Source organism: Macaca thibetana, chromosome 3 (assembly GCF_024542745.1).
Source record: "Macaca thibetana thibetana isolate TM-01 chromosome 3, ASM2454274v1, whole genome shotgun sequence".
NCBI lineage: Eukaryota > Metazoa > Chordata > Mammalia > Primates > Cercopithecidae > Macaca > Macaca thibetana.
Genome location: NC_065580.1, coordinates 10,264,976 through 10,288,131, shown reverse-complemented (window position 1 = coordinate 10,288,131; position 23,156 = coordinate 10,264,976). Strand labels below are relative to the sequence as shown.

Here is a 23,156-nt window from a genome sequence, read left to right as displayed (position 1 = left end):
AAGCAGACTCTATTTGTTACCCTAGGGCAAGGGAGAGTCCCCAAGGAAGGAGAGACCTTGAAGGAGTTCGGCACTCACTGATAAGGTGTGCTTTGGCCTACAGGAGAGCAGAGTTCGCTGGTTTTGCCAGGCCAGAGCTGGTCTGTAGTTGCTGCACAAGCACTAAGCCACCCTCCAGAGCACAAGAGGGCAGTGGGGATCAACAACCGGAGGTGTGGACGTGCAGTGGGAGTCGGGGCACCAGCCGGCCAGAAGGCCTTGGGGGTGCAGGCTGTGTGGGGGACGGTGAGACTTACAGAGGGAGCTGCTGCTGAGTGTGTGACCCTCCTGGAGGCAAGAGGCCTCCAGAGTGTGCAGGATGTGAGAGGCTCTAGTTCCTGTATCAAGAGGCCCAAGGAAAGCTTATCGCCAGGCTGAGGCTACAAGGACACAGAGGTCCGACTCTCAAAATTTTAAGAATTGGCAGGGTGCGGTGGCTCAAGCCTGCAATCCCAGCACTTTGGGAGGCCAAGGCAGGCAGATCATGAGGTCAGGAGATGAGACCATCCTGGCCAACACAGTGAAACCCCATCTCTACTAAAAATACAAAAACTAGCCAGGCGTGGTGGCGCACACCTATAGTCCCAGGTACTTGGGAGGCTGAGGCAGGAGAATCGCTTGAACCTGGGAGGTGGAGGTTGCAGTGAGCCGAGATCGCACAACTGCACTCCAGCCTGGGCGACACAGCGAGACTCCGTCTCAAAAAAAAAAAAAAAAAAAAAAAAAAAAAAATTTAAGAATTAATTCAGCAATAATTTAACTCACATTTATAAGGTACTTGTTATTGAATCTTTCTTTCAACAAAAATTTATTGAACACTGACTATGTGCCAGCCACTGAGTTAGATGGTACTATTTGCAAGGCAATATACCAAAGGCACTGCAAAAAGGAAAGCATATCTCTAGTCCTCAAAGCACCTGGAATCTAGACACATAAATCAATGGAATAGAACAGCAAACCCAGAAATAGAAGACCACAAATATGCTCCACTACTTTTACCTTTTTTTTTTGAGACAGAGTCTTGCTCTGTCGCCCAGGCTGGAGTGCAGTGGCATGATCTCAGCTCACTGCAACCTCTGCCTCCTGGGTTCAAATGATTCTCCTGCCTCAGCCTCCCAAGTAGCTGGGATTACAGGTGCCTGCCGCCACACCTAGCTAATTTTTGTATTTTTGGGAGAGATGGGGTTTCACCATGTTGATCAGGCTGGTCTCAAACTCCTGACCTCAAGTGATCCACCCGCCTCCCAAAGTGCTGGGATTACAGGCATGAGCCACCACACGCAGGCTTATGTACCACTATTTTTGGACAAAATTACAAAAAGAATCCAATGGAAGGAGGAATTGGATAGCCATAGGAAAAAAAAAAATGAAGCTAGACCTAAACCTTACACATCATGCAGAAACTACCTCAAAATGGATCCCACAGTTACATGTAAAACATAAAACTCTAAAACATTTAGAAAAACACATAGAAGAAAACTTTCAGGACCTACCTAGAGCTGGATGAAGAGTTCTCAGACTCGACAGCAAAAGCACAATGCATAAAGAGAAAAAGTGATGAATTGCACATTGTCAAAACTAAAACCTTTCACTCTGCGAAAGACCATATTAACAGGATGAAAAGACAGAGTCTAGAGTCTGGCACAGTGGAAATACAGACAAGAAGCCATGTGTATCAAAGAGGCCCAAGCAAACAACCATGAGCACACAAAGGAGAACGAGATTTATTTCAGCCCAAGGACTCTGCAAAGTCTCATGAGATGAGAACTGAAGTAGGATTTGAAAGTGAAGTAGGATTGCAATAGATGAACCCGGGAGTAAGAAGCACATCCAGTGGAGAATCAGCAAAAGCTACATGGAAGGAAAGTGTAAGGAACACGTATGCAGTGCAAAGGCCAGTACAGGTAAAGGAGTGAGAGAGGACAGGATGGGAAGTAAGCCTGGAAAGGTTCCTGGGGACAGTGTGTGGGGACACAGCTCTGCTCCCAAATAGCTTGCAGGTATAAAATGATAATTACAATAAGAGATACAGGTAACTCTGGCAGGTTTGAACTCTAGGCTTTCAGAAGAATGAGATTGTTTAGCCAGGGGCTGTCCTGAAAGATCCCATCTACTCCTTTGGAAGAGCCTGGAGGCAGCAGGACGGAAAAGGCTGGACTGCCTCTGAGCCTGCGCTTTCCCTCTTCTGCCACCTGTCCAGCCACAGGCTGGGATACCTAAGTCAGTCTTTTTCCCGTGGGAGCCTCTCCCTTGCTTCTTCCCCTAGTCTTCCTCAGACTGACGGCAGAGCTGGAAAAAGCTCACCTGTAGCACAAGTTCAATGGGATTATATCCTGCTCTGTGTAAGGTAGAGCCGCCCTTCCTTCCCTTGTCTAATCTAAAAAGCTTTTTTCTCACTGCAGGGAAGAAAAACAAGAAGTAGGTCAGTTAGCAAGTAGTTTATGAAGTGCCTACTCAGGAAACACATCTCGGTAAATGCTTGACTATTTTTCAAGCGTGTATGTAACCTGGGATTTAAAAAATCACTGTATTTTGACCATTAGAGTTTTATATTCACTCTTTACATCGACTCACCTTATTCTATCAGGAAAACTTAAGTGTCTTAATCATCTGTGGCTCCAAGTAAATTTCTGTCCGTTACCGGTTTCTTCCAGGTTGCCTTGCCGGTACTTCCAAAATACAAGAGCCCTTGCACTGTCCAAGGAGCCTTTCTTTCAAAGGCAATTAAGTTGGCTGTCGTAACATAACCAGGGACTAGATTACTGAATATTTACCCATTTCTAATCCTTTAGTAAAAGGTTAGAGCGGTCGGAAGGAAAGAGGTATGGAAAAATAAAAGGAAATATCACTGACAAAAGAATCGAGAGCCGGGCGTGGTGGCTCACGCCTGTAATCCCAGCACTTTGGGAGGCCGAGGCAGGCAGATTACAAGGTCAGGAGATCGAGATCATCCTGGGCAACATGGTGAAACCCTGTCTCTACTAAAAATACCAAAATTAGCCCAGCGTGGTGGCGCACACCTGTAATCCCAGCTACTCGGGAGGCTGAGGCAGGAGAATCGCTTGAACCTGGGAGGTGGAGCCTGCAGTGAGCCGAGATTGTACCACTGCACTCCAGCCTCAGTTACAGAGTGAGACTCCATCTAAAAAAAAAAAGAAGAAGAAGAAGAATGGGGAAGATGGATTGGCTTCCCAACCAGGAGTAAAATTTGAGTATTTCTCTTGAATATTTAGTTGCCAGCCTCCCACCTCCATTGTCTCTCCTGCTCTCCTACCCAGTTATACAAGAGGAATCTTTGAAATTCTTGTTTCATGTTGGTATTTCTCTCTTCATTAACTCTTAAGGTCACAGAAACAGACTTGTAGGCTGATGGAGTCCTCAGAGGAGCCAAAACCAGAGGAGTTGTGCTCAATAGCACTCACTGAGTTCCTGGGACATTATCAGCCAAAATAACATACAGCTCTCATTGTTCAGTGAGAGTTTGATTTCTGAACTTACTGTCAGCAGAACTAGCCAGATTTCAACTGCAAATTACTCCAGATTTCAACTATAAATTAAACTTATATTCTTTAAGGTCAGGCACAGTGGCTCACGCCTGTAATCCCAGAACTTTGAGAGGCCAAGGTGGGCAGGTCACCTGAGGTCAGGAGTTCAAGACCAGCCTGGTCAACATGGTGAAACCCCATCTCTACTAAAAACACAAAAATTAGCCAGGCATGGTAGTGAGCATCTGCAGTCCCAGCTACTCAGGAGGCTGAGGCAGGAGAACTGCTTAAACTGGAAGGCAGAGGTTGCAGCGAGCTGAGATTGCATCACTGCACTCCAGCCTGGGTGACAGAATGAGACACCGTCTCAAGAAAAAACAAAAAACAAAAACACCTTTATTTTTTAAAAATGGTCAGAGAAATTAGGCAAATTCTAAAGAGGTCTCTTCCCTTGCCATCCCATAGACTAGCAAAAAAGTACCTTTGTCCATAGAATGGCGGTATAATATCTTTCTCGTTATTATCTGTTAATTGATGACATCAACCTGCCAGCTCCTTTAGCTCCATTTTTCCATTCCCAGAGTGAATATCAAGTCAAAAGCAACTGACCCTACAGACCAAGAAAACAAAGCTCTAAAGCCATTGAAATTTCTTAAATTCTCTGTGAACATTATCTAAATACTATCATTGTTCTTTAAAATACATCATATTAACAAATGGTGTTGATGGGCTATGCCATGTTCCTGGCATGAATGTAATATGACCTGGAAAACACACTTCATCATTCATGACTAGAACGTTCTCTCTGATTTACGCCAATAAAAACTTGGAATAATCCAAGATATACTTTACAAGTATTACATGAGAGCATGCATGCAATAATCGTGACTCAAACACTTAAAACCCATTTTTGGCAATTGAAAAAAGAAAGTTCGGGAGGAGGAGTTTGTCAGACGCCTTTTGCTCAGTGTTTATTAAGAAACACCAGGATACAGTGAGGGCAAAGAGGCTGAGGAAACTTCAGAGAGAAGATGACATTGGATCAGGGACCTGGGGAATTATTGAGATTTCTTCAGAGAAAGAAAAAGGAAGGAGGACATTTCCAACAAAGGAAAACCAGGAGTACCCAAATGGCCTGGGGAGCATCTGCTAGTTTCAAGTGTCTGCAGCACAAGGTCTAGGAAGAGACGCGGCAAGAACAGACACTGGGAAAAGGGACTGAGGTCTCAATGTGAAGATGATTATTGAATGTCTTGTCCAGTATGTGAAACCATCAAAAGTTTGTTTTGTTTTTTTTGAGAGAGAATCTCACTCTGTCACCCAGGCTGGAGTGCAGTGGCACGATCTTGGCTCACTGCAACCTTCACCTCCCTTCCGGGTTCAAGCGATTCTCCTGCCTCATCCTGCCTCAGCCTCTGGAGTAGCTGGGATTACATGTGTGTGCCACCACACCCAGCTAATTTTTGTATTTTTCAAAGAAGCGGGGTTTCACCATGTTGGCCAGGCTGGTCTCGAACACCTGACTTCAGGCAGTCCTCCCACGTTGGCCTCCCAAAGTGCTGGGATTACACACGTGAGACACTGTGCCTGGTCCCATCAAAAATTTTTGATAGGAAAGCTATATTAACAGTGATAATAACATACTAATGTTTTCTATGTATCAAATATCCAACACCAAGAAAAGCTATAATTGATTTGTTAAAATCTCCTGTGAAGTGTGAACTATTCCCTGTTTTTTGGTCTTGTTTTGTTTTTTTGAGACAGAGTCTCACTCTGTCACCCAGGCTGGAGTGCAGTGGCGCGATCTTGGCTCACCGCGACCTCTGCCTCCAGGGCTCAAACAATTCTCATGCCTCAGCCTCCCATTACAGGCCTCCGCCACCACGCCCAGATAGTTTTGTTTTGTTTTGTTTTGTTCTGTATTTTTAGTAGAGACAAGTTTTCACCATGTTGCTCAGGCTGGTCTTCAACTCCTGAGCTCAGGCAATCTGCCTGCCTTGGCCTCCCAAAGTGCTGGGATTACGGTGTGAGCCACCGTGCCCGGCCAGTATTTCCATTTTATAAGTAGGAAACTGAGTCATAGATTAAATAACTTGTCGAAAGTCAAACAGGAAGTAAGCAGTACAGCCAAGATTTAAACCTGAGTGCTAGCTCCAGAGCCCATGCTGTCCTGCTTCTTGAGAAAGTCATTACCATATTTTAGAAAAATAGCTTCATGGCTATGTGGAGGATGAATTGGAGGAGACCAGAGGCAGGGAGACAGCGAGGAGGCCTTTCGGCAGTCCAAATGAAAGCAAATACAGGTACAAACCCGATGGGATCTAATAAACAAATGGATATGGAGCGGGGACAGGGCAGAACAGGAAACAACTGAGCTGCTAACTTGAATAACTGGGCAGTCCTGCCATGACTGCAAGTTTCCTGAGGCCTGCCAGCCATGCGTACTATACAGCCGGTAGAACTGTGTGTCAATTAAACCTCTTTTCTTTATAAATTTCACAGTCTCAGGTAGCTCTTTATAACAGCACAGGAACAATGATGTCAATATCAGAGACAGAAAAACAAAGGAAAATACATGAGATGGGTCAGGGGTAGAATAAGGAATAATGGTCTTTATTTGAGGCCAAATGGTTTGAAATATGAGGGACGTTCAAGTACAGGGGTCTGGCAAGCAGCTAGAAAATCAGACCTAAAGTGTGGGAGAGGTCAGGCTGAAGACAGATGGACCAGATACTCTTGAAGGTACCAAACATTAGCTTCAGCTCTCCTCACGGGCAGGGGGTCTTTCAAGCACCTGGCAAGGGCCTTAGCAATACATTCATGTTGTCATGTTTCTTTTTTGTAACAATTTCAAAAGTAGGTTATTTTTGCTGTGATTAAGACTAAGATTGTTACCTCTTTCCACCCTAACATCTTCTTCACACTTCCCGCCAGGTCAGGTGGCACTGGAGTCCTCTAGGCATTGCGGGGGGGCCTGTTTAGGGGCAAGATAAGTTTGAGATACCATATAGGTTGGGCTTCATGGGATACATTTAGGGGAGTTCCATGTGTAACTAAGTTATTGCTAGCCATCCTAGCATAGACGTCTTCTTAAAGAGTACTCCTGTGTTAAATTATATAAACTTCAAGCACCATGAAACCTTGAAGTGTCCCTGAATAAAGTCAAAGATGATAACTTGACATAGATGACAAGTGAAACTGACAAGATCACACAAGAAGAAGATATAGCAAGAAAAGGTGGCCAAGAATGGAACCTTCAGGAACCCACATTTAAGAGGAGGGTGGAAGAGAGCCAGAAAGATTGATCAGCTAGAAGAGCCATGAGGGCACAGGAGTTTGGGAGTTAAAGGATGAGTGGTTTCCAGATGGAGGGGCAGGTAGAACAAACATCAAATGCAGGAGAGGAACTGTTGAACATAGTAGGTGGGTAGAGATGGGCTGAGTCACTAGGAAGTAGGAAACTTGAGGCAATGAGTATAAATTACTTTTTTTTTTGAGACAGAGTCTCACTGCATCACCCAGGCTGGAGTGCAGTGGTGTGATCTCGGCTCACTGTAACCTCCGACTTCCGGGTTGAAGCGATTCTCCTGCCTCAGCCTCCCGAGTAGCTGGAATTACAGGTGCATGCCACCACACCTGCCTAATTTTTGTATTTTTAGTAGAGATGGGGATTCACCATGTTGCCCAGGTTGGTCTTGAACTCCTAACTCAAGTGATCTGCCCACCTCAGCCTCCCAAAGTGCTGAGATTACAGGTGGGAGCCACTGTGCCCGGCCAAGTATAAATTACTTGTTAAAGAAATAAAATGCCATTTGCTACATCCAGGACATTCCACTTAGTTCTTGTGGTGTTTAATTTTATGCATCAAATTGGTTGGACCATGGTGCCTGGATATTTGGTCAATTATTCTGGATGTTTCTGTGAAGGTGTTTTTTGGATGAGATTAACAGTCATTGTTTTATTTATTTATTTGTTTTATTTATTTATTTTTGTTTGTTTTTTCTTTCTAAGACAGAGTCTCACTCTGTCATCCAGGCTAGAGTGCAATGGTACCATCTCAACTCACTGCAACCTCTGCCTTCCGATGCCTGGCTATTTTTGTATTTTTGTAGAGACAGGGTTTCACCGTGTTGGCCAATCTGATCTCAAACTCTTGACCTCAAGTGATCCACCCACCTCAGCCTCCCAAAGTGCTGGGATTACAGGCATGAGCCACCGTGCCTGGCCTCATTGGTGGACTCTGAATAAAGCAACTTGCTATCCATATGTCGGTGGGCCCCATCAAATTGGTTGAAGGCCTTAATAGAGCAAAAGACTGATATTTCTTGAGCAAGAAGAAATTCTGCCAGCCTGATGGCCTTCACACTTGAACTTCAACATTGGATCTTCTGTGAGTGTACAGCTTGCCAACCTACCCCGCAGATTTTGGACTTGCCAGCCTCCATAATTTAATACAGTCCTGTAGGGATACAAACTTGTTCAAGAATGTCTTTAAGAAGCTTACCCAGTGCAAGGGGAGAAGTGGAATTCACATCGGGTAGAAGAGCAGGAAAGGTTTCACTAAAGAGATTGCATTTAAGGTAGGCCCAGAAGGATGGGTTATATTTGGGTAAGCAGTGACTGGAGAAGAGCAATTTCTGTGGAAGTTACAGTTGGATGAGGAAACACATGGAGCCTAATCGGGCATTCATAAGAATCTAGTTTGGATCTGGTATGATATGTATAAGAAACCAGAGGGAATAATCCATTGGAGCCAAAGTGTAGAGAATGCTTCAATATTAGGAATGAGGTGTTTGAGATTCTTTTAGGAAGCAGAGAATTATGGAAGGTCTTTGAGAAGGAAAGTGGAATGACTGAATTTCATAGTACAAACAATCCCAATTAGTGCATGAGTTGGGTTCTAACCACTTTCAATATACTATGTGTCACGCACTGTACTAAATGTTGTAGATATAGTGACAAAAGACACAGCACCTGAATTCAAGGAGCTCACAATCTGTGAGGGAGTAGGAGATAGAGAAGGGAAAAATTATAATAACTACATGGTACAAAAGAATTACACAAGAAGGACAACTAATCCAGATGTAGACATGGGGTGGGTTGAGATATGAAGGGTCATAGAAAACTCCCTGGAAAAAGCAATTCTAGGCTGGGCTCAGGGGTGTATTGTAGTCCTCGCTACTCAGGAGGCTAACACGGGAGGGTCACTTGAGCCCAGGAGTTCGAGACCAGCCTGGGCAAAATAGCAAGTCTCGGTCTCAAAACAAAACAAAACAACACAACACACACACACACAAACCCAGAAATACACAACAAGGAAAAAAAGTAACCTGGGCAACATTGCAGGAAAAAAAGAAAAAAGAAAAGCTGGGCATGGTGGCACACACCTGTGGTCCCAGCTACACAGGAGGCTGAGGTGGGAGGATTACTTGAGACCAGGATGTCAAGGCTGCAGTGAGCTGTGATCAACCACACTTCCAGCCTGGGGGACAGAGACAGACTCTGTTTAAAAAAAAAAAAGAAGAAAGAAGAAGAAAGAAGAGGAAGAGGAGGAGGAGGAGGAAGAAGAAGAAGAAGAAGAAGAAGAAGAAGAAGAAGAAGAAGAAGACGACGACGACGACGACGACGACGACGACGACGACAATATTTTAGAACACTTTTCTCTGAAAAATATCTCATAGAAACTAGGTTGAATCATTGGAAAATACATTGCTATTTCATCTGATCCAAACTGATACAATGTTACGATGGTGTTTAGGTCTCCCAGGTCAGACTCAAAAGCTTAATTCATGACTATCTTACACCAGTATTTTCTGGATTCCAAAATAAGAGGCCTAGAACTGGCAATATGCAAGATCTGAAATCAGACAGGTTAAACTGTTAAATCCTTCTTCTCCTTTTCTTCATTTTCTTCTTTAGATTAAGCCTCCTCCTCCCAGAACCTCTGGCCTAAGGCCTTCAGCCTTCCCTGAGGCACTCAGTGTTTTTCCAAAACTTGATTTGCCCCAACCTTTCTGTGTTTAGGTGCTACTGATCTGTGTTAAAAAGAAGGCGACCTGGCCAGATGAAGTATGGTAATCCCAGCACGTTGGGAGGTCGAGGCAGGAGGATTGCTTGAGCCCAGGAGTTCAAGATCAGCCTGGGCAACATAACAAGATCCCATTGTTTTAAAAATTTTTTTAAATTAGCCGGGGATGGTGACAGGTGCTATTCAGGAGGCTGAGATGGGAGGATTGTTTGTGTCCAGGAGGTCGAGGCTGCAGTGAGCTGTGATCATGTCACCGCATTCCAGCCTGGGCAACAGAGTGAAACCCATCTCAAAAACACACAAAAAATAGCAACCTGATTGAACTAGTAAATGCCAATGTGTGAACGACTATCAAACCCTCCTACCTCCTAGAGCTATTTGCATCTTTAAGAAATGAGACTTAAGAATCTTTGGTGGAATTCCAGGCAATAAAAACAAGGCCTTTGTGTATTTGTTTAGATACACAACTTATAAGTCAAGAGTTGAGAGGATGAGGTCTACCAATACTATGTTTCCCCTTCAGACAGTTTGACTTTGGTAAGTAAATTTCTGTATGATATTTTATATCTAGTTACCTCTATTATTAAAATCTTGTTTATTTGGCATTTGATGGACCAATATTAGCTATGAAATCCTTTCTAATGAAACCAAAGTAGGGGATTAGGCCAGGTTACAGTAATGCCTGTAATCCCAGTACTTTGGGAGGCTGAGGTGGGAGGATCACCTGAGTCCAAAACGTTGAGGCTGCAGTGAGCCATGATCATGCCACTGCACTCCAGCCTCAGCGACAAAGTGAGACCAAGTCTCAAAAAAAAAAAAAAAAATACAAGAAGAAAGAAAGAAATTAAAGTAGGGGACTTAAACACCTGCTTCTTCAAAAAGAATTTAAAACTCTACAGAGAAGAAATTATTCAATTATTTCATCTCTTTCCTGCTTCCTTTGGATACTAATCTAGTTGAATTACTCTGTATAGTTATAGCATATATGTAACTACTTTTGTAAGCAGAACTAATGTTTTTTTAAGAATCACAAGTAATGTATATTTCATGATTTGGATTAAACAAACAAGTTTAATTGAAAAATTATCATTGTCATCATAGGTAATATTTATTAAGGATTTAATGTACAACAACCTTATATGAGATATTATTAATATTTTGAGACAGAGTCTCACTCTGTCACCCTAGGCTGGAGTGCAGTGGCACAATCTCTGCTCACTGCAACCTCCGTCTCCAGGGTCCAAACGATTCTCTTGCCTCAGCCTCCTGAATAGCTGGGATTACAGGTGCATGCCACCACGCTCGGCTGATTTTTGTATTCTTAATAGAGACAGGGTTTCACCTTGTTGGCCAGGCTGGTCACCTCAAGTGATCCACATGCCTTGGCCTCCCAAAGTGCTGGGATGACAGGCATGAGCCACCACGCCCAGCCAAGGTACTATTATTATCATCCCTATGTCATAGATGAAGAAACTGAGGCACAGAGAGGTTAAGTAACTTGCTTAAAGTTCCCCAGATAATAAGTCGCGATGCCAGGATATAAACTCTGGCAGTTTCATGTTCCCTCCCTGCTGCTTCCCACCTACTTTTGATTCAGTAGATCTGGAGCGGAGCACTTGGAATTAGTCAAGTCCCCAGGTGATTCTAAAGCAAAGCCAGGTTTGAGAATCATCCTGTTCATTCACTTTGCACTGGATGGGTAGTTACTTACCTGTGTCTTAGAAATAGTAGTTCATATGGTTAGTCAAGTAACACCTGTACACTTTCATTTCAGTAGTAAGCAAATGTGCTTGGAATCTGCTTCAGTGTTCTTTGGGCACAGTGCTGAGGGGGCAGGTGAACGTTAGGAAATTGTCTCTCACCCCACGGCACAGACCACCTAGTTTAAAGGCACATGTGAGCAGGCAAATCAGGGAGAGATCACAAAGCTTGGGTAGAAGGTGTGAGGTGGGCTTCCTGGGAGGGGGTGTGAGCTGGATCTTGAAATGTGAGCATGATTTGGAGACGGAGGAAAGAAGTGGGGAATGGTCTCTGCTAAGGGAACAACTGAAGCAGGCCCTCATAAATGGCGATTCACAGCTCATCTGTGGGCGAGTGAGTACAACCAACAGGACTGGATGGCATTGAGAGTTCCTTCTGGGAAGTGGCAGGAAATAAATTTGGAAAAGCAAGTTAGGGCAAGATCTGGTAAACCTTAAGTGCCAGGTCCAAATTTGGATTGAACACTGTAAACAATATGGAACCACTGAAGCTTGAAAAGGCAAAATTATAATGATGAAGGTATCGGTTTAGAAGGAATCATCTGCCATCAGTCATGACACAAGGGGAAGGATACAGAAGAGATAAGAACCAGGAAAAACATTTGAAAGGTTAAAGGATCAACATAAGTGTGGGAGAATATCTTAGTAAAGGAGTGGATATACACAGAATTGGGAGTCACTGGGTCAGGTTATGCCACTGCTCAGGCTGAGTGATTTGGAGCAAATTGCCTAACATCTCTGAGCCTTAGGTTTTCTCATTGAAAAATGAGTATGATGATGGTAATGACTGACCCAAAATAGGCCAAGAATTTCTCTAGGGTGGTGACAGCTCTGGGATACAAGGTGAATGGGTTAGGATTTTGAGTCTGTTTCCAGGTCTATATGAACTAAAGAATGTGTTATGGGCCGGGCGCGGTGGCTCAAGCCTGTAATCCCAGCACTTTGGGAGGCCGAGACAGGCGGATCATGAGGTCAGGAGATCGAGACCAGCCTGGCTAACATGGTGAAACCCCGTCTTTACTAAAAAAATACAAAAAACTAGCCGGGCGAGGTGGCAGGCACCTGTAGTCCCAGCTACTCGGGAGGCTGAGGCAGGAGAATGGCATAGACCTGGGAGGCGGAGCTTGCAGTGAGCTGAGATCTGGCCACTGCACTCCAGCCTGGGCGACAGAGCGAGACTGCGTCTCAAAAAAAAAAAAAAAAGTGTTATGAATGGCAACAGAGACATCCACTTTGTGGAAGATGAGAAAGGGAGGGGAACTAATGGTGGGTGAATGTTCCACGAATTATGTGGGAATTACAAAGAAATTACTCTTCACACTCTTATGAAGTAGGTATTTTTATCTCAAATTAACCGTTGACCTTACTAGAGCAAAAGATAGTAATTAGAGTTACTGGATATGACTCAAATTTGAGTAGCTAGATACAAACCAAGGTTCGCTAAAATCTAAAACTTGGGCTTTTCCAACTAGCACATCATACTGTTCTAGATTTGAAATTTATATTTTATTTCATTGCTTCTGGCTTAATGTAGTCTGTTGAGACTGTTTTGAACTTTGATTCTGACATCTATCAAATTAATTATCCCTCCAAACTTTGGGTCATCCAAGAGGGACATCAGTTTTGCTGAGCTGGGGGAGAAAGATGGAGGAAGGATGTTTTAAAGTAGAAAACAGCGGCAGGTGGCCTTGACCTGTGAGGTCGGAGACAAGGTTATCTGCGCAAAGTAAATGCAATCTGGATGTTAAGTGGACATAAAAGTCGATGGAATAAATTTGCTGCTAAAAATGATCGTGTAGGCAGGTGGAGAGTAAAGAATAGAAAGGAGTTAAGAACCAGGAATGGAGGCAGTGAGAAGAGGGAGGGTGGTGTGGATGGACCAAATACTGCTATTAAGGAAAAATAGAGGGTGGAGGAAACAAACAATAAAGGGAAGGTTGACCCACTCAGCCCTTCTATTCAGCTGGAGGAAATCACAGAAAAGGAGGCCATATTGAATGGTAAGATTGGAGAAGACTGGTTAGGGAATAGGAAGCTTAAGTTGTCTAAAAAACGCAGTTTCCAGTAAAAGGAAGAAATTGGGACTTTTTTTTTTAAAAAAACCCACATATGTACACTGGAAAACATGGGCCACAGGGATAAACCTTCCATTTTTACTTCCAACTTTACCATGTGCTCACAAAAAAAAAAGCGTTAAATACATCTAAGTTTTGACGAGGTTATTCAAAAGTGTAGGATGTAAACCAAGAATTGTTCACACCCCAACATCCCGCACAAATTAAGGGATTACATACCTGAGTGACAAGTACATACAAATGCATTACTTCTAGAGAGACTGAGATGTGGATAAAAGACCACATTTCAATAGAGGGGATCACATACACCAGTGGGATGTTTCTTCAGAGACAAACCCACGTTACGCAGGAAACAGTGTGGACTCTGGCGACGGCCCTCTGCTCTGGCTGAGGATTTCTGTCCCAGAGTGGTACAGGAATCTGTGTAGTGTTTTCGTTTGGAGAAAACAGGAAGTTACACTCATTACATCTTTTGCCCAGATGATAGAGTTCGAAATCCCCCCGGGGTTGTTCATGGAATGAGCCGCTCTGTTATGCTGTGAGCCGTGGTATTAATAAGCCACCCCTCACTAGATGTGGGGGTTCCACAACGCTTCCTCCACCCGTCACCACAGCAGCGGATAGGCTTTAGGTTGAATATTCCAAATAGCCAATTATGACAGTTAATTTCAAATGAGATGACTTCGAACTACACGTGAAAACAATACTACTTTATATCACGACTCATGCCATCCGTGTATGTAATCAAAGCCTTCTAAGTCTTGATTTGTCCTTACAAAGACGAAGGATAGAGTGAATGTCAAAATTTGCCAAACAGGAGTTAGTGAAAGTCTGAAAGGGAAAGCCTAGTTAGGTTTAATCTTATAAGTGATTTTTAAAAAGAGACACGCAGATAAGCTCGAGCTTTCTGGAGCCGATTCCTAAGGCCTTGCAGGTGTTAAGGGGATCGAGAATTGGCTGCAGGTTCCTCGGAAGTCTGCGCCGATTCGGAGGGCCACCTGGCCACCTCTGACTTTCTGATCTAGGGTGCATCCCCCAGTCCCGGTCGACAAAGGTGGGGAGTCAGGTTCGAGGCCAGCTGGGGGGGGCGGTGTGCGCACAGGGGAGGAGCGGGGGGACTGGGACCCCCTCTCCTTCGGGGTGCTTCAGGCCGTTTCTCCAGAGGCTGGTGGCGTCCCCGACCCAAGCAGCTCAGCCCCGCTCGCGAGGTCCGAAGTGGCGGGAAGGGGTCCTCCGCGGCGGCCCCAAGGCGAGGGAGGCTGTAAAACCTGGCGGAGAATCCGGTGCCCCGGGTCGGGGATGGCTCGGGTGTCCGGGGCAGGGGCCGCGGGCTCGCAGGTAGAAGCTCCCCACGCTAGCGGGGGCCTCGGCCGCGGAAGGGGCGCCCCCGGGGCCGCCGGCATCGGCGGGCGGGCGGGAGCTTTCCGGGCCCCTCCCGCGCCTCGGGCTGGCGGGGCGATGGCGACGACGGTTTCTCGGCTCCCCCGCCCCGGACGCCGATGGCGGTGCGTTCCGGCCCTCCCCCAACAGCTTCTCCCCCGCGGTCGCCGGAGCCGGTGAGGCCGAAGAGGGCGGGGAGCCGCGGAGGGAAGGCGAGAGGGCGGAGGTTGCGTGGTGCAGGCGGCGGCGGCGGGAGGAGGAGGGCCGGGCGGGCAGGGGAGGAGGAGGAGGCGGGCGCCGTGTCGCACGCAGCTCCAGGCGGGGCAGCCCCGGTGGCTGAGGGACGCAGCCAGACCTTGGCGGGACGGGGCTTTCGCCGGGGCCCAGGCCCAGCGACCAGGCGGAGGCGTCGCGGGAGCCTTTGGGGCACCACAGAGATGCGGGTGAGTGTCGGCAGCCGCCGGGGCCGAGAGGAGGTGGCGGCGGCGGCGCAGGCCCGGCCCCGAGCCGCGGTGTCGCAGTGACTTGGGCCGCGGCGGCCGAGCCCAGGCGCCTGGCGAGGCCTGAGCAGCCGAAACGCGGCCGGGCGGAATGGCGGCCGGGCCGGGGGACTCGTGGGCGGAGGACGCCGAGGGCGGCAGGAGAGCGAGCGGGGCCGGGCCCTGAGTCACCCCGGACGGGCCGGGGCGGCCAGGCCTGGACTACGCACTGGGAAAAAGCCCGATTCATCGCGCCTGGAGGCGGCGGCCTGGTGGCGCCGGCACCTTTCCCCGCCGCGACCGGGCTGGGCCCTCGGAAGCTGGGCCGACGTGTGGCACGGGGCAGCTCGGACGTCCGCGCCTCGCCTCGTGAGGCGACCTCCGCGGGACGCCGGGACCCGTGCCCTTGCCCCCTCGCGCCCACGCTTCTCCCCAGCGCTGCTTTCCGGCCGACGCGTGCTCCCCTGTGAGCCCTGGGCTCGCGCGCAGGAGCAGCCGCCGAGCCGGGCTCTCTCGCTTTCCGGTTCCCTGCCCGCGGCTCTCGGGTTCCCTGCCTGCATTGTTGCGAACGTGCAGGGCGCTATTATTGGGTAACAGTCGCCCTTTTGCCCCGTTCTCCTGGGGCTATGGGCCGGGGCATGCGCGCAGGGATGCGAGCCCGGCGGCCGAACCGGACAGAGCCCCCCGGCGCCCGCCTAGCGCTCGCGAGTCGGGCCGGGCCCTGCGCCGCGGCGTCGGCGCGCCCCCGGCCGCAACGGGAGCGCGCGCCCTGACCCTGAGGGTAAATGCGTGCCCGCCAGGCTGCTGGGACTTGGGGTCCTCAGACTCAAGGGTCGTGCGCTTTTTTCCCCCCAAGATCTGAAAGACCTCTGTTTCTGCCGCCCGTGCAATATTGTGTAGAGCAGACATAAGATAATTAAGAGAGAGAGGAATGCTTGTAGACATTCCTTGAAATGAATCCCCAAAGTTAAGGTTTTCTCTCTGCCTGGCTTTGCCAAAAAGAGGATTCTCTTTTCCGATTGGGTCACTCTTGGTTGCTTCTGGTTCGTAGTAGGGGTTAGTGGTAAGTGCGCAAATACTGAATTGCAGTCTACTTAAATATTTATTTGCCCAGTGTAATTGCTCTTTCTTGTAGTAGCATTAAAATCGTCAAAAGTTCTGAGTGGAGTAAACGATCACACTTTTTGGAATGCACTTAACGAAGCGGCAGAAGAGGAACTAGATTCCTTTTTTACTTCAAGCCTTGAGCTTCTAGGACCTAAGCATATCTTAACGCCTCGCAGAAGTGTGTGCAGTTTTAAGTTTAACACTTCATTTCATGGTGCACCCGACAATGTACCCGATTTTCTGAAATCTTGTAGAGTGTATTATGTAGTAAAATATGTAATGATGTTTAAAATGTAAAACCAGTTATTGTGTTTGGAAAAAATATTTGGAGGTGAGATTTTTGTTTAAAGAAGGTTTTTGGATATTGAAAAATGTTTTACTTGAAGGTTCTATTTGTTGTTTTCCATGGTGAGTCGAAATAGTTGCGCTGCATTTCAAATTCCAAAGCATGCAAACATAAGACTGGCTCGCTTTAACTCTATTATGCCCATTTTTGGAGGTTTCAGGAGAGTGTTCCTTAAGCTTGAGAGGGATGGCTGAATTGCTTTCTAAATACGTTAAACTTCTTTTCTCATTGACTTATCTTTTAAAAACGGTTTTGTCAAAAAAAAAAACTAACTTTAGATATGCTAGGTTTTTCACCAATTTATGAAAGCCTCCCTCCCTGAGAGCCACATGCTCAGGTCCTTATAGGCAGCCCCACCCCCCACTCCTAATGTGTGTACCACATCAGAAGACAGACACGCATGCCTGAGCTGATTCTGCATGGTTTCCTTAGATATTGCAGTTCATTAGACTCTTGCCACTTACTGAAAGTTATCTTCTGGCTGTAATTAACTACAGTACAGCCTTATTTCCCATACATTTCCGATTGTGAATTCCTCCAGCGCAGGGGATATTCCTTATTTGTTTTTGCGTCCGGAGAGTAACAGAACTTGGTTACGGTGGTGCCTCAGTTGCTTTTTTTTTTTTGAATGAATTAGTTTTCTGGAATAATTCTAACTTACACTTAACGTTTGAAAACATGCCCTGATTTTTGGCTACAGAAAACACAGTCCTTGCACTTAAGGGGGTTAAGAATGCAAGCTTTATTGTACACTTCTCGAGTAAAATTGATCGTCTCTCTCATCCCTCCTTTTCTACCCCCCCCAATCCACTTCCCTTCCCCCCGCAACACCCCAGTACCTAGTACAGGGCCCTAACAGAAATCTGCCCGGGTTTTCTATACCTATGGAAGTCCAGGAAAGTGCCAAGAAAACACGTTGTGAAACTTTAATAACGTTTTTTCTCCTTAAAACTAGTTTTAAGGTGTGGATTTTTTAAATTTTTGTGTTTGGTGCTTCTTTGGAAACTCGATCAGGTTTTTCCCCCCAGGCTGAGTATCCAGCCTTGCCTTTGAAATGAAGCAGTTTGGTAATTAAGGCTCCTCCTTGTACAGGAGGCAAGCCCCAAGGTTGTGCTGGAGTGGGATAGGAAGTTGCTGTGGGAGGAACCATCTCTGGGTCTCTGAGGGCCTTTCATCAGAATGTCATTCCCAGTATACCCAGAGGCGTTGTGTCTGTCTTTCAGCATGGAAAATTAACATGAATGTACTTTAAATTGAGGAGTTGTTGCTTGCCATTCTTCAAATTAAAAATATTAGGGCCTTAAAAACTTAAGAACTTGGTTTTTTGTTTGTTTTGCTGTTTCAGCCCTCCTTAGGTCCTAAAGCCATGACCTTGAGTCATTCTGGAATAAAATGTCTTTGGGGGACTGAGCTTCATTTTGAACTTGTCTTTTAGGTATGTCTGGGAAAAGAATGTTAACCATTTTAAGGGCCAATTCTAAGTTTGCCTTGCTTTTTAAAAACATTTGGTAGTTTATCAGTGTGTTTGTTTTGCTTCCAAATGAAGAAATGAGCATTAAATGAAAAATAGATCCAAAAAGCCTTATGTTTACTACTGAGGACATAATTTCCTGTTTGTAGGAAGTTTCCTGTTTATAATATGAACATTTAGTAAACACACTATAAACAGAATTATTATAACATTTAATGACTTAAGTTTTTTATTCACTTATGGAAGTGTTTCACTTCTAAAAATTCTGTGAGGGAAAGAGATTTAAGTCATTTATTTTTGCTTAGGTGTAGAACATGTTGCTTGGGAGAGAAGACATGGAGTCTAGTTCAAGCTTACCTTTGCAGGGCCTATATTTCCTCATTTGTAAAATGAGATGGTTTTTAATTGACACTGCTGATTTCCTCAGGCTCCAAAAGTTTGTGGATTCCGTGGGAATGCTACAACTTTTAACATTAACAGGATTTTGGAAAAACGGTCTTAAAGAACATCAAGTATTGTATTCGTGTTTGAAAAGTAGGGTTGTGAAGCCTCAGTTTGATAGTTAAATTTTTTCCCTTGGGAAACTTGGACCAAGTAGGCACTGTTCTGCTTTTCCTAGTGTTCCTCCATGCTTCAGCGCCATTGCAGTTCCATTCTGAATCTGACTCTGCCTTTTCTGTCACCTGACGGCACACACGTCACCATCTCTGGAAAGCTGGCCCTGATGTCCTGGTCTGGGTTAGGAGCCTTCCCTGGGTTCCCATGTCGTCCTGCCTATGTCGCGATCACAGTATTTAACCTTTTGATTATACTTGGTGGTTTCTCTCACCAAACTGACCTCTTTTGGGACAGGGGCACTGTGATGTGCATCTGTCCCCAGCGCCTAGCGTACTGCATGCATCAACATTCACGTACATCCTTCCAGTGCCCTCTGAAGCATGGGTACTGTGGTTTAACCCGCTTTACAGAATATAGGTGAAGGAGCTGAGACTTTGAGTGGTGAAGGTCAGGGCTAGGAAGGTCGTCAAGCCCGAGTTAAACGGGACAGGGTAGCTCCGGAGCTCAGGCTTTTAACCAAATGTTCCCAGAGTGTTTGACTAGTTTATATGAAGGTGGAAGAAGACTAGAAGAGATTAAAATGAAAATGCTTTAAGGACTGATATCTGATCATTATGGCAGAATTCATTATGCAGAACTGTGATCCACTACCAAGAATGAGCTTATTCTTCCTGGTCTTTTAGTAACATTGTGGGAGAGTGATTGGGCACTGATAGCATAGACACGAACAGTTCTGGAACTTTGGAGCTACTGTTAAATTGGGTGTGATGTTATGACTCATTGGCCTTGCAAAAATTTGTAAAACCATTCAAGACTGTTTAAATCTAACAAGCGGCAATTTTTTTAAAAGTCTGTGTCAGAAAATACTTTGGAAAATAGATTGTATGAAATGGGTGCAGCCATTTAAAATATGTATAAAATGTGTATGTATTAGTGAAGTATCACACCGCTGGAGTGCAGTGGCGTGATCTCGTCTCACTGCAACCTGTGCCTCCCAAATTCAAGCGATTCCTCTGCCTCAGCCTCCCGAGTAGCTGGGATTACAGGTGCCTGCCACTATGCCCAGCTAATCTTTTGTATTTTTAGTAGAGACTGGGTTTCACCATGTTGGCCAGGCTGATCTCGAACTCCTGACCTCATGATTCACCCGCCTCAGCCTCCCAAAGTGCTAGGATTACAGGCATGAGCCACCGTGTCCGGCCGTGAGGATATTTAAAGTAGTAAACATGGCTGTCATTTTAGGTGGGTAAACTTGGGTGCTTTTAAAATACTTTTTGAAGAAAAAATTTAAGAACCAAAAAATTAACAGCATGGCAATCTCAAGATGGAGAAGACCTAGATATAACACCAAGCGTAGGAACTGTAAAGGAAAAGATTTGAGTACTTTAGAATAATAAAACTTCTCTGTGTTAAAATTCCATAAACAGAATTAAAACGTGACTGGCAAACAGAAAAATATTGTAACTTACAAGCAAATTTACTTTCCTTACTGTAAAAAGAGGGCATGTGAACACCACCAACAAAAGAGGCCTCGCCCCCACCCCCGTGGAAAAAAATGGGCAAACTGGTAATTTATAAAAAGAGGAGTAGGAAACATGAAAAAACTTTCAGCTTCACTATCTGTACTCCCAGAAATGCAAATCAGTGAGATACTGTTGGGTTTTTTGTAATTGGCATAGATTAAAAAATAAACTACTTATGGTGAGTGTATGGAGACAGGAGCTCACTCATACCTTGCTAGAAAGAGTGTAATTTAATATGATTTTTGGAGAGCAAAATATGTAACAAAAGCTTGTAAAATATGTGTGTGCTTTGAAATAGCTATTCCATTTCTAAGAATTTAGTCTAAGAAAATACAAAAGAATGATTAACAGATTAATATTCTGTCCAGGGTATGCTGTTATTTAACTAATAACCCTCTTAAGCTTTTGTTTTCATTTTTTTGCTGCTGTTAAGGATGATTATTTCAGCATTTAGATCAATTTTTACTTTCCATAATACTGAATTTAACGAACATTTAATCAGTATTAGTGATAAAATGTAACATAAAACAACATATGTAAGTAATATCTAAACTTTATTTTGGTGTGTGAATATATGCATTTTTTAAAAAGATGAAAACCAAAATGTTAACATTGATGATCTCTGAGCAGTGAAATTATTTTTAGTTTCTCTTAGCAGTAGGTTATTTTGAGGTTTTTTTTTTAATTTTTAAATTTTTTTCCTCCAACTTTCTACAGTGCACGTGTGTTTATAATACAGTGGATTAATTTATAAAATCAAATCCCAAAACAGGAGAAGCAGGGGAGCTACTTGCAAGGAAGACTTTTCTGCTTAGTTTAATGCTGAAATCACTTCGTGTTTGCCGTACTGGCAGCCCCTTTCCAGGTGTGTTGATGTGCAGGGTTAAATATCTGACTTTTGTTGGGCTGTATTTCCAGCGGTCAGGTTCTCCTTTGCTGGACTAATCTTCTCATTTATTTCCCTGTATGTTAATCCTTCAGATACTTTAGTCCCCTCATTTAATGCCCTCCACGAAACTGTCCTAATCTCATGAAACTGATTTATGTTTTGATGGTTTATTATAACACTAGATTAGGTACTAATGAATTGTCTTCAGTGTGGAAGTTTCTTTGTTTTAGTAATAGTTTGAACTTTCTTTTTTTGCTTAGTTCACAACTCCTAGTGATAGTAGATGCGTTTTAAATTAATGTTTAAACTTAATGTCATTATGCTTAAGAATAAGAATTTGCTAAAAATTAGAAAAAATATTTTGGTCTAGTTTGTGCAGTAGCTTGGAAAATTCAAAGGCTACTATCAATTTTTTAAGAAATGTATGCTAAATAATACAAATTAGGAATACTGTTGTGATTATGAGAAAATAGTTGTACAGAAATGTGTCACCTAACACTGCGAGGGGGTGCCTTTGCTATGTCGAAATTAATTAAATGCTAACTAAAATAGTGACATGTGCATGATAGGCATCCGAAAGTCAGAATGGGGGAAAAAGGCAGACAGCTCAGACCGCCTTTTCTCAAGGCAGGAAGGAGACTTTGGTGAGACTGGAAGGAAAGGTTTGGGATCCTAGATGATGTCGATAAACCAGACTCTTTGATCCCAAGGGGAATTCAGGGAATAGACATGGAGACTAGGCCATTTCCCCCTCCCCAAACTTCAAGCTTTAGGAACTTGGAGACTTTGGTGTGGGGGGATGGTGGAGAAGGAAAATTCCAGACTGATTCTTCTGACTTCTCTCATCTTAAATATTTAAAATATTAAAAGGTTTACTTGCCATTTTATCTTACATACAATAATAACCCTTAGTCCAGGTTGAGCATCCCTATTTTGAAAATCCTAAATCATCCAAAATCTAAAACTTCCTTAGTTACCAACATGACGTGACAGGTAGATCATTTCACCCCTGACCTCATGTGATGGGCCACGGTCAACATGCAGGTGCACAACAGTTTATTCAGCGTCCCCGAGGGGAAAATAAAATTACCTTCAGGCTGTGTGTATAAGGTGTATGCGAAACATCTGAATTCCCCAATTAGATTTGGATCCCATCCCCAAGCTACCTCAAATATTCCAAAATATGAAACAGTCTGAAATTCAAAAGACTTCTGGACCCAAGCATTTCAGATAAGGGATACGCAACTTGTGTTCAGTGCTTGGTGTGAGCCAAAGACTGTGCCGAGCTTGCTTTGTGACTGCTTACCCTCAGCTTTCTGCTGCTTGCAGATACCTCACATGGGACAGAAGGCTGTCTAATGCAGTCCTGGTTGAGGGTGGACTTTGACACACAGCATAGGAATATATTACATCAATCATCAAGTAGAGACTACTGAAATGAGAGTGTCTCCTATTTGATGAATTGATGAAAAGCTACTTGGGCACTGCGTAGAGTAGGTCCTACCAACAAGGGACTGAGAACACACAAAGGGAAGCAGGGTTAGGAATGCTGAAGACACATACTGGAATTGGCTCTTCAGTAGTGCTTTTGTTACATGTTCTGTGTATAGGGGACTTTGCCCTACACAGGGTTTGTGTGTTGCAGGGGCGGGGTGGGTGTTTAATGTCTGCAGTTTAGCTGGGGCATTACAGGTGAAACGTATGTGTTCTCTCTTTTGACACTATGAAGGTTTTGTTTGTTTGGGTCACTGTTATTTTTATAATGGAGCTCTGCGTTACCACTCTACTTGTTAATGCATTTTCAGGATTTTTTTTTTATTTAGACCAATATTTGGCTATCCGTGTTCTGTGATATGTAAGGTATGGGAATGGGAGAGAAGCTTTGTGAATAAACTTAGGAAATGCCAAGTGGCATATTGAAGGGCCTTTAAAATCTTAATGTGCATTGCTGCTGTTACAGAGAGGTATATCCAATAGGGTATGTGTATAGGTATACATACATACATTCATATATAT

The 23,156-nt window shown here is 44.6% G+C and overlaps 1 protein-coding gene and 1 long non-coding RNA gene across 8 annotated transcripts in view; one reads left to right on the top strand and one right to left on the bottom strand.

Moving 5' to 3' along the window:
* LOC126951004 (uncharacterized) overlaps positions 1–13,695 on the bottom strand; it is a 49,313-nt gene extending 35,618 nt beyond the window's left edge. Inside the window, exon 1 of the long non-coding RNA XR_007724332.1 lies at positions 13,607–13,695. This is a non-coding gene — a long non-coding RNA (uncharacterized LOC126951004). The remainder of the gene's footprint in view (positions 1–13,606) is intronic.
* Positions 12,645–23,156, top strand: part of CUL1 (cullin 1) — a 105,977-nt gene continuing 95,465 nt past the window's right edge. Inside the window, exon 1 of one of the 7 annotated variants that reach the window (XM_050784894.1) lies at positions 12,645–14,441. The gene's annotated coding sequence lies outside the window, so the exon portion shown is untranslated. Of the gene's footprint in view, positions 14,442–14,515; positions 14,726–14,760; positions 15,211–15,858; positions 16,310–21,091; positions 21,117–23,156 lie in introns of those variants that run through there. The other 6 variants (XM_050784898.1, XM_050784895.1, XM_050784892.1 and 3 more) reach the window with 6 other exon arrangements.